The sequence below is a fragment of the Natator depressus genome, chromosome 3, assembly GCF_965152275.1.
Source record: "Natator depressus isolate rNatDep1 chromosome 3, rNatDep2.hap1, whole genome shotgun sequence".
NCBI classification, from domain to species: Eukaryota; Metazoa; Chordata; order Testudines; family Cheloniidae; genus Natator; species Natator depressus.
Window position 1 is genome coordinate 1,720,465 of NC_134236.1, and position 16,132 is coordinate 1,736,596.

Consider the following 16,132-nt stretch of genomic DNA (forward strand, 5'->3'; position numbering starts at 1 on the left):
TAACCGCCTAGCCTAGAAGGGGTCTACCTCCCACCCACAGCCGCGGCAGCTGGAGGAACAGCTAGAGACACCTAGGGGTGCTGGAAGGAGCCTGGGAGGGAGATGTGGCGTCAAGAGGCCATGTGTCAGAAGGGGAGTGGCCGGACAGATTCGGGAAAGGTGAGCTTATGGGGCTGGTGGATTTTTGGGGAGTCACATACATTGACTGAGGGGGCAGAGCTTTTGGAGGGAGCCCCTTGTTAGTGCTGTCCCAGCATGACGCCAGGCACAGGGTCACTGCAAAGAGCTGCTCTGTCTTGGGGCTGGAGGGGAAAGGCCATGGTGGGTTCCAAGCAGAATAGGGCAGCTGCAGCCCTGAAGGAGCTGTTAGCTGCCACCTCCCTCCCTACAGCAGTGCACTCAGGGCCAGCCTGGGCTGTCCAAGAGGAGTGGGGGTCTCAGACACCTGGCCCCATACAAGTGCCCACACCCTGCCCCTCAGCAGGGCCGCCCTGCCCCACCTAGGCCTGCTGGCTTTGACCATGGGGGCAGCCTCTCCTCTGCTGCAATGGACACAGCACAAGGGGCTTGTGGTCCAAGCAGCACTTCAGGGGAGCAGGTGCTCACTGCCCAGCGTGCGCTGGGGATGCGGCTGGCTGCTGGGAGCCAGGGAGGGACTGCAGCAGGGACTGGGCGAGGCAGGCATGGCTGATTCTCCCCACGGCTCAGCAGGGTGCAGGTGCAGGAGCCAGGGAGGGACTGCAGCAGGGACTGGGCAAGGCAGGCATAGCTGCATCTCCCCAGGGCATAGCAGGATGTGGGTGCAGAAGGCCTGGCTGGACTCTCACACCAGGCCAGATGCACGCTGCTCACAGTAACAGGGGAGCCCCCTGGCAAGTATGGGGAACACTGGCATCAAAGCTGGGTGGAAACAGGCCTGTGCCAGCCAGCGACTCCCACTGACCTGCCCTTGGCTCACGGGGACATTCTGTAATGGATGGTGGGCGTGCAGAGGGCAGGATGGTTGGGTACGGTGGGGTACCCATCCCTTTACTAGCAGATGCTGCGGGAGCCCCTGCCAGCCTCCCATGGGCACACTCAGCCAGAGCGAGCGGCTGCTGGGGCTCAGTGGGAAAGGTTATGTGCAGGCTAAGCCAGCCTTTGGGTCTGCTGGGGGGAGGGGAGCGCAGAGCCAGGGCTGTCAGGGATTACCCAGGAGGTGTCGAACACCCGCCAGCCCCTGGTGTATGTAAACAGCAGATTATCCCAATGCAAACCTAGAAGATCAGCATGCTGGGGCCATCACAGGGGCTGTATCAGAACCAAGCCCTCAGAGAGGGACAAGAAGGGGGTGGAAGCACGGCAGCAGCTGCCCCTGGACCCATCACCGAGGGCATCGAAGGGACCCCTCTTCCAGGCAGTGGTTTGCTCCCCAGCTGCCAGCACGCCCGGGTTTCCAAGCTGCATGCCCAGTGGCAGATCCTGGGCTCCAAGCGCAGGAGCTACGTGGATGCATCTTTCACGAGCAGCCTCATTCTCTTGGAGTTCAGACACCTGGCGCTCGGGCCGAACTGGAGGGGCAGGGTGCAGCCACACAGCCCCGGAAGTAGGTGCAGGAAGTCCAAGAGGGGTATGGCTGGAAAGCCTGCTGGATGTCACCCCATACTTGGAGTGTCCCTAGCCTCTGTTTGCTAGAAGCTGGGAGCAGACCATAGGGGCTGGATCACTCAATTGCCTTGCTCTGTTCATTCCCTCCGAAGCACACGACATTGGCCGCTGTTGGCAGACAGGACACTGGGCTAGATGGATCATTGGTCTGCCCCAGTGTGGCCATTTTTATGTTAAATAATTCCTATAGCAGACCTCTTAGAAAAACATCCAGTATTCCCGTAAACACTGCCAGTGCTGGATAATCCACCACCACGCTTGGGAAATGGTGAATTATTCTCACTGTTAAACACTAAGGCCTTATTTCCAGTCTGAATTTGTCTAGCTTCAAACTCCAGCCCCTAGATGGGGTTAGAACTTCCTCTGCTAGCCTGAAGAGCCCATTATTAAATATTTGTTCCCTGTGTTTATGCTTTTAGACTGTGATCAAGTCATCCCTTAACCTTCTCTTTGCTAGGCTAAATAGACTGAACACGCTGAGTCTGTCATGAGGCAGGTTATCTAATCTCGTGTCTCTTCTCTGACCCCTCGCCAATTTATCAATGTCCTCCTTGAATTGTGGGCACCAGAACAGGATTCCAGCAGTGGTCACGCCCATACCACATGTGACGAAGTGGGACTGTTCTTAATGGTTCCTCTGAATAGTGTGGGGGTGCCTCAGTTTCCCTAGGCAGTTCTTAAGTATCTAGGGAGTGGGATAAGGCTGTGTGATCGTTGCAGAGCCCTAGAGGGCACGTGTGTGCAGGAGTCTGGACACAGAGAATGGCCAACACCCTGTTTCCTGGCAACTGATGGCCTGGGCCCTTCCCCCTGCAAGGGGAGAGCTAAAGGGTTGGAGAACAAAGGAATCAGGTGCCCTCCTGGCTCAGGGAAGGGACAAAGCCCAGGGGGGGGGGGGCTAGAGAGAGTTTCAGGTTGGGGCTGGCTGGGGACATGGAGTGAAGGGCAGACCTGGTTGTCTGGCTCACTGCCCCCAAAATGGACCCAGCTGAGGGTCCTGTTCTCTGCACCTACAAGCTCTCTTAGACCATGTTCCTGTCATCTAATAAACCTCTGTTTTACTGGCTGGCTAACAGTCACATCTGACTGCGGAGTTGGGGGGCAGGACCCTCTGGCTTCCCCAGGACCCCGCCTGGGGGGGACTCACTGTGGGAAGCGCACGGAGGGGCAGAGGAGGCTGAATGCTCCGAGGTCAGACCCAGGAAGGTGGAAGCTGTGTGAGCTGTGTGTCCTGAAGACAGGCTGCTCACAGAAAGGCGACTGCCCCAGAGTCCTGACTGGCTTCATGGGGAGCAGTTCCAGATCATCGCCCGGGGACTCCATGACACCACATAGAGGTAAAAAGCTTTTGACTCCTACTCAAGATTCCCGTTTACACATCCCAAGATGGGATGTCTTTTAGCCACAGCATCACAGTGGGAGCTCATGGTCAGTTGATTATCCATCGCAACCCCCAAAACTTTTTGCAGAGTCCCTGCTGCCCAGGGTCGAGTCCCCCAGCCTGTAAGTACAGCCACCATTCTTTGTTGCTAGATGTACACGTTTACATTTAGCCATGTGAAAAGGCATTTTGTTTATTTGTGCCCAATTTACCAAGCGATCTACATCGCTCTGTATCAGGGACCTGTCCTCTTCATTATTTACCACACCCCCATTTTTGTGTCATCAGCGATCTGTATCAGTGATGAGTTTATATTTTCTTCCAGGTCATTGATAAAGATGTTAAATAGCCTAAGGCCTAGAACTGATCTTTGCGGGTGGAAACACCCACTTGATGACAATTCCCCATTTACAACTGCATTTTGAGACCTATCAGTTAACCAGTTTTAATCCAACTCTTCGTTTTACTCAGGACAGCCCTGTGGGCTCTGGACTATCTGTGCCAGCAGCTCCTTGGCCTCTAGGCACTGCCCCAAGGCAGGCAAGCAGTGCTAACACCCATGGAGAACCCCATCCCCCCAGCATCCTGGGCTCAGCAAGGGCAGGGGACTCTCTAGCCCCACCTCGCACTGAGTCCCTGCTGCCCGCTAGGAGTCCACAGCCCAATGCACTCACGGCTCAGCCACTGAGCAGAGATGAGCCGGAGGGTGGGACCTGTTCACGAGGGCAGCAGGAAAGGCCATGGGGGGCCTTGGAGACAGAGCAGCCACTTGTATCCAGGTCACTGTCCCCATGCTGCTTCCTGCCCGGGGGCTGTGGAGCAGAAGCAGCAGCCACAGTCCATCCAGCCTGCACCTGGGGAAAATCCTCTATTTTAAAACCAAATGTAGACAGAGGGGGAGGGATGTTCAGCAGCTGGGGGTCACCCATGGGCCAATGCCAGCGGGGCTCCTGGCAGCCTCAAGGTGGCGCGAAGAGCTGGGATGCTGGACTCTGACGCTGCCTTTCCCATTCAGCAGCAGAACCAAGCTGGGGGTGGGGAGATGACCTGCAAAGGGGGCACTTATGTCCAAAGGGCTTTGTTTCAAGCAGAAGAAGGGCCCTGGGCCATGACCCCCTGAAAGCTCCCAGTGCCACATAGCTGCTCCCTCCCTGGGGCACAAGGCAGAACAGCTGCTGCACCATAGCCCGAGTGTGACCCGAAGGAACACCCCCCAGACCCCGCAAACAGAGCCATGTCGGGGTGCAGGTGGCACAGCAGGCTGGGAAGATGGAGGGAGACACGTTTTCCCAAAGGTGAGCGCCTTCGGCTGGGGTGGAGGAGTTATGCTTCCACTCCCCAGTCCGGGGCTGTATACGGGGGCATCCCAGCTTACCCTGGCTGAGCCCCAAACGCCCCCCCCCCCCCCCATTGCTCAGCACTAAGCCAGCCCACGTCAAGCAGCTGCCGGGGACTCCAGCAGGGAGCATTGGGGCTATTAGCAAAAGGCTTCTAAGAGAGGCCAGACAAGACCCCAGCAGCACAGGGCCCTGGCTCAGGCGCGAGGGGGTCCGGTTGGGCTGCAGCTCTACCCTGAGTGGTGCCCTGCACCCCCTTCCCTGCCAGCGACTGCTCTTTGCTCCGTGGGATGTTTCATGATGGAGCGTGTGCACCTGGTGACCACAGAGAATGGGCACTGCCAGGCTGGCCGGGGCATTGCTCTGTGACCCTCTCACAGCCACCTCTCCTACTATGCCCCCCCGCCTGTGAGATGCTGGCCAGCCTCCCACACCCTGGCTGCTTTCGATCCTCTCCTGGCCTACTGCAGGCTCCACAGCCACTACCCCTTCCCCACAGCTCCAGCCCTCAGCACCTCCATGCTGGCGCTGGGGCAGGTGCCCGGCTGAGCCAAGATACTCCGAGTTACCCTCTCAGCTGTGCCCTGTTCCCCACCAATTTCACTGCCTACCACCACTCCTGAGCGGCTGCTCTGTGCCCTGAACTTACGAACGGGCCAGACTGGGTCAGACCAAAGGTCCATCCAGCCCAGTATCCTGTCTTCCCACAGTGGCCCATGCCAGGTGCCCCAGAGAGAACGAACAGAAAAGGGAATCATCCAGCGATCCATCCCGTCGCCCATTCCCAGCTCCTGACAAACAGAGGCTAAGAAGGAGCAGAGGTGCCTCTGCAGGGACCTCGAATCTGTTCTTAACCCCCTGCTCCCACCTTTACGTGCATGCTTCACCCCATCCACAGCACCTACATCGCTGCCCACCTGCCCGCCCATGGACACATGGCTTTGCCAGCAGTTCAACAGGCCAAACACTGGCTGCTCATTCACCCCGAGATGCTCCCTTGCAAATCACGTGCTCCCAGCACGGCTCTGCTTCCACCCTCGGCTCGTTCAGCAGCCCCGGCTTCTCCGAACACCAGCATCGTTTTGCCTGCACGCTCACGGCTGCTGCTGGCACTAATGCAGCCGCCTCGCTCTCAGCAGGCTGCAGCTCCCCCCTCCTCGTCGTCTGCTGCCAGCACAACCCTCACCCCCACTCGAATCCCTTAGTCATCAGCGCTGCTCCCTTGTCTCCCCCACCCACCGCCAGCTGCTCCTGCCTCCCCACTCCCTTCGCATCCTTCTCCCCCTGGTTCTCCACACCTCTTCCCATGCCTGTGAGCTCGCCTCCTCACTCTCCTCCAAGCCCCCCTGCTCCCGGAAAGTGGAGCATCCCTTGGACCAGCAGCAGTGCGCTGAAGCCAGGCCAATCCAGACTACCTGCTGCACCCCAGCCCCTCCCTTCATCTGGGCCCAGCCTGCTGCAGGGACAGTGCCCCTTGTTCACAGCCAGCCGCCCGCACCCCAGGGTGCCACGTTAGCGACAGGGCTCGGGATAACCAATTGCTTTGTGTTGAAGGGTTGACTTTGTCCCTCATCACACTGCTTTAAAGGATCAGGCAAAGGGACATTGTTACAGAGGTGCTGGGAGACAGACCCCATACAAAGAGGGAGCTTACAATCTAAAACCTCAACCCTCCAGACATTTCCACATGAGGGTTGGGCCGCCTCACACAAGGGGAGTGATCAGGGAGTTGGGCACTAGAGGTACGTCTACACTGCACACTAAGCCTGGCTCGCTGGGACCCACACCTGTGGATCTGGGTTTCCAAGCCTGCACTCGCGTGTCCTCACTGGATTGTGGACCTGGCTCTCTCAGCCGTGCTAACACGCCCATTCTGCACCACACTGGCCTTCTGACACAGGCCTGCGGCTTGCCCTGCATCCACACTGCAAAGTGACGGGGCTTGGCCCAGTCAGAGCATGACAGGCTCTGACCCACTCCCAGAGCAGGTCCTAGGACCCAGGGCCTGAGTGCTTGCTGACCTGATTTGCGTGGGGACGGACGGACGGTGTCTACGCAGCCCACAGGAGCAAGTCACCACGCTAAAAACAGCAGTGTGGCTGAACCCACCCCCAGCCCAGACACCAGAGCCTATCCTGCCACATCTATCTAGCTGGTTTTAGTGCTGTCAACCCAGGTGCTCAGACTCGCAGCCGCTCGCTGTGTGGACACAGCCCGAGTACGACTAAGGAGCCATCGGGAGGCTCCAACTCTGGAAAGTCCTGGCCCAGCTTTATAGGTCACAGCACTTGACATCCAAAGGGTCCCTCGGCCAGGCTGCGGCAGGTCTGGCTCCCAGCCCCTTCGCTACCCTCCAACCCGGCCTTCTGGAGAGATGCCAGCCCCATTTCAGGAAGAGAACGCTGCCCAGAACAGAGTCTATCCCACCTGCTCCAATGCAGGGAGCAGCACGCCAGCAGGGGCTGACAGTCTGTCCCCAGGGACTGACAGACTAAGGCCAGAAGGGACCATTGGGATCACCTCCTCTGACCTGGGCACAGCATTGCCAGAGAACTACTCTGCATTCACACGGGGCCACCATCACTCACAGGGCTTCCTGTTATCCACAGGTCAGTGGCAACGCGGAGGAGCCCCTCTGACAGCAAACCTACCAAACCTGCTGGCTGTACGTCCACGCCTAGAGGTCTCCTCGCTACCAAGCCGTGCAAGGAGCATCTGGGGGCTGGCTGCTCACCCCCAGGGTAATAGGGACACTATTGGGGCTGGCCCTGCCATACACTGTTCGCAAAAGTGCAAACCCAGGAAATCGTCTCAGAGCAGACAGATCTCCAAGGAGACCTGGTTGGACCCTGGCTTGGGTTTCTGTTACACCCTACACTTAACCGCTGCTGTTACAGCATGCTGTGTGGTGAGCCCCCGGGTGCCAGCTCAGCCAAGCAGGGCAGGTGGGCAAGCTACCGTCCCTCTCCAGTCACCATCTCACAAGAGCGGCTGCCAACCTCCCCCGTACAGGTAACAGGAGAAGAGGTTGGGCAAGTACCTCCCAGCCATTAGCCTGAGTTACCCTGCACCATTCCTAGGCTGGGAGCCTGTACCCTCTCTGCAGGAAGTGGCAGAGACCTTTACCCAGCCACTCAGCTCTGCCATGAGCCAGACACTCAGCTCTGAGCCTTGCTCTGGATTTGTAGGTGCCGCGAGCGTGCCCTGGAGCGGACCTGGGGAAGCAGGTTCCTGCAGTGGAACGGGGCACTGTCGCCAAGTCTCTGGCCTCTCTCAAGATGCCTTCTGGGAGCCAGGCGCCCCGGGCTCCTGCGCGGCAGCATCCCGGGCCCTCCGATGTGACCAGAAGGGCCCAGCCTCGGGCAGCACTCGGCGCTCCAGGCACCAGGCCTGAGCTGCTCCAATGAATGAGTCTGGAAAGTGGTGGAAGGCCTGTGTGTTTCCCTGCTGGGGTGGAAGCGGTGACAGTGGGCCAGACACCTCTGTTCTGGAGGATCTAGCACTGGGCCCCTGGGTGCAATCTTCCACCCCGCATTAGTAGTGACCAGACCCATTCAGACAGGGCCATCAGAGAGTGACCTTTGGCCAGCTCTGTCTCCACCAGGGCAGGGATAAAGGAAGGGCCAGTGACTGACAGGGGCCCCTGCAGAGCCAGGCCACGTGCCTCACCCCATGGAAGCACAGGCGAATACGGAGGACACTGAACCCATCTCAGGTTGCACCCTGCCTGGGGAGAAGCTTCCCTTGTTTGGGTGTTAAACCCACACCCAGATCACACGGCCTGAGCGTCTCTGAGGGCTCTCCCCCAGCCCCTACCCGAGCCATTCTCTGCCAAGGAGCCCTGGACTGTGGAGGATGTTGGCCACTGCTCCTAACAGCAAGTCACGCAGACACTAATCCTCAGGAGAGCACATCCTGGGGCAGCCCCCGGGGAGCTCCCCTGCGACCCACAGCATCCTTCCTCTCGCTCCCTCCTCTAGCGTTTGCACAGAGCCCCCCTGGGGACAGCTCAGCTCTGAGGGAGACTGTTCACATTCAGCAAGGGCTGTGCCCTCAATCCGGAGCCGCCAAGGCAGGGTCTAGGTCCCAGGAGCAGCCCCTCGGCCCACCCACCACCACCAGAAAGTCCCACCCCGTGAGGGTGGAAGCCACCTACTCCAGGAGGGAGGCCGCTGAGCGAGACCAGAAGGCCGAGCACAGGCAGGCAACAGGGCACCAGCCTGGCTGCTTCTCTGGCACATGAACCCTGCGGTACCAACCTCACTCAGCACGGGGCTCATTCTCCCCACGTCCCCTTTACTGCCAGGCCTGGGGAAATCCACCCTTCTGTAAAGCACGCCCCATCAAGGCAGCGCCCCACCGCCGGCTAGCTTTACCCACCCACCCGGGCCAGGGTGTTTCCAGACAGACAGCTTCCACTCACTCCCAGGAGACACAGAAAGGGGACAGAGCCTCCAATGCAAGCTGTGGCACGGGGCACACGTGCAGCACGGCTCTGGTCAGACGGGGCCCAGTACAGCCTATGCCCTTGGTTACTCTCCGGCTTTCCACCAGCCATTCCCAGGATAACTGGCCTCCCTATTGCTAAGCATCAGCACATAGCTCTTTGCATCGGGCACTCCCGGGCACAGGGTGACACAGGAAGAACAGCCGCTGAACCACAGGGCAGGGGCAGGACGAGCAGCAGAGCGCACGACCCCCGCCAGCGCGCCTCAGGCCTGGCCTAGTGCCGTCATCTCTGGGAGGCATGCACCTGGCTGCAGATTGCCCACAGGAGCACCAATGGGGTCCACGGGGAAGGTGGATAGAGTCGCCTTCCCCAGGCCCCAGAGCTGGCTCGCTCCATTTGCGCAAGATGAACCATTTTGGGACCAGACAAGAGACCTCAAGCATGAACCTCCCCCATCAGGCAAGGGCCTGAATGGACCCGTGGACCAGGCCACAGCCCCAGCCCTGGGAGAGGCTTAGAAGGACAACCCAGGTGGAGCCAGGCCCTGGGAGCAGCAAGCAGGACAGAGGTGTCAGCCAGGGCCTGTCTCCGCTCCCCGGACCTAAACACCTCCAGGGATGGCAGCAGGCTGCTCTCCAATCTGAACTCCAGTTCATCCCTTCCTGCCCCTCCACAGGCTGTGCCCCACACTGCCCATCACCCCACAGCTCAGGCCTCCCTGCCCTGCTCCCTTTGGATGGATTGCGGGGGCTGTTTAGGGCCGAGACTGCCTCTCCCTGGGTGCGCACAGCCCCCCGCCCCGCTCTGCACTACTGTAACAAACAGGTTTAGTAGGGCCAGATTATCGGCGAAGGTCGACAAACAGCGACTTCAACAGACGCAAATGGACACAAATACTTCCACCGATAACTGAAATCGACAGCTAGGCCAAGAAAGAAAAATGCTACCTAAGAATGCAGAGGTTCATTTAAGGCCATTTACTTTGGATATTCAGACATAGGATTTTGACCATTTGTTTTAACGGTTACAAAGGTTTAACTTTTGTAGTCTCAAAGTGTACGGTCATTAAATAATTGTCTCCCCTGCTGTTTGACACCCTGCCATAATTTCCCAACACTGAAAATCTGAATGGATAAAAATAAAAGAAATGCTCAAAAAAACTCCATCAAACTCTGCCAAGCCTAGATACAGAGGTGCAGCCCAGCACGGCCAAAGCGGGAGGGCTAGTCAGGAGTCACTGGCCCCACACTGAAGGGTCAAGGATTGGGACTGCCAGCGAACGCCTCCCGGCAGTGCAGAGGGAGGAGACTCCTTGGACCCAAGCAGGCCAGGGACCAGGAGATCAGCACCACCAGTTAACCCTTCCTACCCCAGCTCTGCCTAGGGGCTGGTAAAGAGCTGCAGGAACTATGCACCTGGATTGGTGGCAAGCCAACAATGTGGGAGGAAAAGGCCCCTTATCCCACCAGCCTTCCCTCCTGCACCATCTGCTCCAAGGACAAGTCACAAACCTAGGAGAGGTCCCTCTGTGCAGATGCCCCCATCCCCATGTTTGCCTCACTCAGCGTACACCACAATGCGGAATGGTTAGCACTGCACCGGGGCTGCCTGCAGCCGCAAGAGCAACGCAGCCGTTGCTTTGACTGAGGCCTGAGCAGAGACGATTAGACAAGGCAGCAGCTCTGGGAGAGACTAGGGAAGAAAAATATCCTCAATGGGCACCTCTCTTCCCCACCCCCCATCAGCAGGGGGATGGACTCCAGCACGAAGGAAGCGGGGGAGAGCACTGGCTCAAATCAGGTGTGACTAGCTACAGCATTCTCACCCTATATGCTACATTTTTCTTCATCCTTGTGGAAAATCAAGAGTCTGACTTGCACGGCACCTGCAGCTTTCCAGCCCTAGAGCATGCTGGCCTCTGGTTTGCTGGCAGGACAACCCAGGGATCAAGGTCCAGTGCCCAGAGATGGGGGGACTGATAGGACATAACTCCCGCACCACACTTCTCCCGGCTTATTTACAGCTGAATTTCACTCTGGGACTCTTGACAGCAACTTCACTAGCACTCCCCGGATCTTATTACGGCTCCATCTGATCTTGTGGCCTCAGCGCCTGACAGACAGTACACATCGGGCCACAACCTTACTTCCAGCCACTTGCTTCTCAGTGAATCCACCTGAGGGAATGACTTACACCCCATGAGACACACAAGGGTACATAAAGCACCAGGAAAACGTACGAGTTTAACCAGACCCGAGGCTCCACAAGCCAACGGCTCAGTCCTGCGTCTCCAAGCACATCTGAACACAATCTTACACAGCGTCTTCCATGCAGATCGCGGCATCACACTGGCTTCCAGAATTAAAGATCTGTTTGGCCGAGAGCCAGATGCAGGAAGCAGGCACTGTCGGCTGATTACCAGAGCTACTCACAAATCACAAAGACAATGAGATTTCTTCCCAATCACCAGGCAGGCGGAGCAGGCGGCCTCCCTTTCCCCTGCCAGCTGAAGAATCACATCACCAAGGAGATGAGCTGAGCTCAGTTCTCCTCCCAAAAAGAGCTTTACAGTCGTAGTTACTGATTGCACAAAGCAGGTTCCCCTGTGCTGTCTCCCTGGCTGGGAAGCTAACGAATTCAATCCATTGTTTGGGAGCAGACACCATTTGCCACGACTCTGACATAGTCAATTACCAAACAGACCACATCTGCCCACAAGTCTCTCTAACCCATTCGCAGCCATCTTTGACATGTCTGCAGCCATCAGCTAGCCAACCGCTATTGTCTGCCAAGGAGGGACTCAGGCTTCTAATTTTGAAGGACTGATTAATTCAGATGTATGGGGAGCAGTCCCTGAAAAGCTGAGCAGGGAGGGGGCGCATGGCTCTGGCACCGGACACTGCAGTGAAAACCTGGGAGAGGATTTGGGAACCGCCCATACAGAACAGCAGACACTCCCGCTCCTCTCTGCATAGCCTGCTTCCTAATCAGCAGGGAGCAGCAACAGCTGACCCCCTGGCTCAGCCCCTGTGGCAGGTGGGGACACAGGGAAACCACCAAGTGAGCCAGAAGCAGAAGGCAGCGTGGACAGCTGGGAGGCAGAGGGGTGAGCTGATGGGAGCAGTGCAGGTATTGCAAGCAGAGCCCGGGTGATGGACGCGTGTGTGTGTTCGTTCTGCAAGGACAAGGGCGTTCCTAGGCTTGTGTTCTAGCTCAGCGTACAAACCAGCTGCCAAGCAGGGAACGCCCGACATGTTCAGGGGAGGAAGGGGAGCACAATGATAAAAGACATTTGTACCAGCCAGGAACACACACACACACACACACACACGGCCAGGCAATGCACCAGATAAAGGAAGAGGTACACTCCAGAAGCCAGCCCCCCACCATGCCCTTAGGAAAGGTTGGTTCCCAGGCTGCCTTTGCCCCATGGCACCCCGCTGCTCGGCTCTGCCTGCTCTCCACATGCCGCCAGCTACAGACGGAGAACTAGGGTCTCACCGCGTCAACATGGTAGATCTATATTTATTCAATAGCTGATGGTTACATACATTGATCTGTACGTGTTCTGGTGCAAGAGGCACAGAAGCCACAGGGTCAAGGGCAACGCTCAGCAAGGTGCCTTTCCCAAGCAGGCAGTCTAGATGCAGGGCCAGCCCCATGGGAAGGGGGGAGGACGCAGGATCCTGCCAAACCCCATTCTGAGGGGCAAGGCCAGAAGCTGATTCCAAAGCTGGATGTTCAGACATGCAGAACCAGAGCTGGAGAAGCCCAGTCCGTCTCCTGGGGCCAGCACAGCATTGCCGCACACCATTATTCGCTCGCGCTTTAGCCAGTCCACTTCTAAGCAGTCCAAGCAGCGGAGTCCTGGCTGCTTCCAGCTGCAAAAGTTCTACTGCAGGGTGCTTTACCTTCACGCAGGAGCTGCCATTTGAGCAGCCCCGTGCTGGCCTCCCAGCCTGTCTGCCTCCCGTACACACCCAAAGGCTGGGACGTGCCTGCCTACAGATGGGAGCTCTCCGATCCAGCCTTACTGCAAAGGCTCCTCCAACGCAAGGGAGCTGCTGCTTACAGGCAACAAGCCCAGAGGGAATTTAGTACCACGTCTCCGGGGCGCTAGAGCTGCACCGCTTCAGGCCAGGAAGCGCAATGGGCTCAGCTGAGGTTTGGGAGATGGAAACCTCCCCCCAAAGCACAGCTCTAGAGCAGCAAGCAGCATCTGCCCGGAAGGGGCCTGAGCAGGGGAGAAGAATGGATAACGTCTCTTCAGGGAGCATGGTCCCTGGGGAACCCCACGCTGCACCTGCCTTCAAAGGGCTCCAACACATGAGCCCAAGAACCAGCCACCCCACACGCTCGAGGGAAGAGGGAGTCCAGACCAGGAGTTAACCCCTTCAAGACCCCAAACACACCTATGCTTGGGCAGCAGCTTCCATAGCACAGCTCTCTTTTCAAGATGGGCTCAAGGGCCCACGCTGAGGGTCCCAGGGAGTGGCCCCACCCTCCCGGCCCTGCCCGGTGAAGTTGGACGTGCAGGTAAGTTGGGAATTAAAGGCAGCCACACTGTGCCGTCTGGGAGCGGGACTACGTCTGCTGCAGGCAGCAAGCGTGATTTTAAGTGCAATGAATTATTGATACTCTGATGGCTGATGTATTTCGACTGTACAAGTTCTCTGATCTACCCCCAGGCCAGGACCTGTGCGGCAGTTGTTTTCCAGGCGATGTAACGACACTTGCTGGGAAAGCTCACGCTGCCCGCCGCGGTCTCACTGCTTTCTGTGGTTTTACAGCAGAGTTAGCTGATGGACAAAGAGGTTGAGTGGCAGGTCCAGGGCCGCACAGGGGGTTCGGCTGCCATTGAAGGCTGCACACAAATCTGTTGCTCTAGGCACTGGGCCACATGGCCTCCTAATACCAAGTGAGCATGGGCTGGTGCTGACTCGGGCAAATTCTTTCCACGGGTGACTGAGAATTGCAGCACAACCCCCATTATTTCAGCTCAGCAAGCCCATTGCTCATTCTGAATAGGGGAAGAGTCAAGGTCATGCCAACTATTTGCAGCCATAGGCCAGAACAAGCCCCCAGCCCCAGAGGGCTCAGCCTGGGTCAACAGCAACAGCAGAGGGCTTCCCAATGTTTTGCCCACTGAGCCCTGCTGGGAGGGAGCTGCAAACTCTGCCAGGGCAGCAGCTAAGCCGAAAGCACGGGTAGCGTGAATGTACTACTCATGCCATGTCCAGCAGCCAGCCGGCATGCAGGTCTGCAGGCACTCGCTGCATAGCCATCCAGGCCCCACAGCCCTGGACTGGGACAGTTAAACCCACCCCAGCCCCAAGTACAGCTGCCTGGTGCAAGCAGCTTGCCTGGCTGTTGAGCCCTGCCCCGCTCTGAGCAGCTGAGCATGTGTCAGGACGTGACAAAGGGGAGCATGTGACAGCTGGCTGAGAAGAAGTTGCTGAGCAACTGTTCCCTCTCGGGAGGTGGAGGCCGACAGACGCTGGGGCTCAGCAGCACCCTCCCACGAGATCCACCAAGAAGAGGGGTTCACCTCCCATTGTCAAGCCCCAGGATGCCTGCGCAGGCCTTCGGGAGCCATCCTCCCTCCATGCTAGCCGCCTCCCTGGTTCATTCCATGTCATGGCTAGCACACTATGACAGCTCTGACAGGCTGCAGAGGCCAGGATGTGCTTCGGTCCCCGCTCAGGGCTTGGCGACGCTGGGAACGCTCAGGGTTAGAGCGCATGTCAACCTGCACGGTGCTACACTCCTAGAGAGGAGTGCAGTCACGCTGGACAGTGGATCAGCCCAGCTGGCCGGGGTTAACCCTACAATGGACCCTCGCTGGCATGAAGTCCATGGAGCCATGGACCAGCACATCCGAGTGCTAAGTCATGGTTAATGCACATTTGAACGCCAGGTTGCTTTCCAGCACCTCTCAGGCCTGCGCAGAGCTGGGGTTCGACTGTTTCATCTGGGACAGTTCCCAGCTGGTGTCATGGTCCTCTCTGGAGAGGAAGGGATGATGGGTGTTCACATCATGTGACCAGCACAGTGGAAGCAGTGATCTTCCTTCCAGAGCAGCAGCATAGACAGACCTTTGTGCGTACAGCGCTCTCTGGAGAGCCCGAAGACAAGTACCAGGCAGCTGCTTATTTGTAACCATGTCTATTGTTCAGTTGCCCTCTCTGGCTGTACGTACAGAGACCTTCAGGGAATTCTCTCCCCGTTGGTCTGGCACTGGGGCAGTTCACTAGGGCTAGCACTAGTGTATACTGGCCACAGGCGGGTCTAACCACCATGCCGTCTAACCCTCCTCAGGACAGGTCTAGCCAACAAGGCGGTAAAATGCTTGCAGCCAGTCTCCCGCAGCGTTCCCACCTCCACTAGCCACGAGGGAAATCCCTTAACTCGCTAGTGCAGACACAGCCTGTGCCTGCAGTACATCAGGAGCTGGACACCAGCTGCAAACTGGATCAGCATGCTGCTTGCCTCACCATCCAGGGGATTTGTGAGACTGAACAATTCCAGTCCGTGCTAGCCCCTCCTCCCCACTTGATGAGCTATTGTTCTTCTCCATTCTTTGCTGCAGCTTTGCGAGCCCATGTGCTCTGCATACATACCGTGCTGCTCCTGGCCAGGTCTAGGGATCCCACTTCAAGGATGATCTCACAAAGGAATCGGATAATGCCCTACGCTTTGCCAAATCCACCGCTAGCTCTTTTGGAGACATACCCCCAGAGGACAGGGTTAGGAAAGCATCCCGATATACTGGAGTTATAGACATGGGTAGACGCCTGCTTACAACCCTGGTTACTGAGTCACTATTCCTAGGCATTGCAAAAACATGGTTGACAGAAGAAAAAGGCAATGTCTTTCGGGCTGTATTAGGTTAGCAGAGGAGCTACCGAGGCAAGACAGAACAAATCCTCGTGCATATGACTTACGAGCATGAAGGGACCCTGTACGCTGCCCCCGCACTGTCTTGGCTTGTAGAGCCAAACCCCGCACCAACACCGGGCAAGAAAACGTGCTGTCAGCACTTCTGCTCTCCGCCATAAAGAAGTGTGCGACAACAGGGATGTCCCCACGGAGCCTGGAAAAACAGGGGCATGCGCCAGTCCCAGCAAGGATCAACATCAACTCTCCTGACCCCCTCCAGAAGAGTCTCCCCTGGGAGAGGGGCGAGCAAGGCAGCGCGTGGCTGGCGTATTGCATTCCTCAGGCCCACCAGGGCTGCCACTGCTGCAGCAAATGGCTGCACATGCTCAAAGCATGGGGGAGAGAGGCGGGAAATGGGTCTGCTTTCCCGGAGCTCTC

At 57.7% G+C, this 16,132-nt stretch overlaps 1 protein-coding gene across 1 annotated transcript in view; it reads right to left on the reverse strand.

The window, feature by feature from the left end:
- DPYSL5 (dihydropyrimidinase like 5) overlaps positions 1–16,132 on the reverse strand; it is a 102,500-nt gene that overhangs the window by 71,124 nt on the left and 15,244 nt on the right. The gene's annotated exons all lie outside the window — the stretch shown is intronic.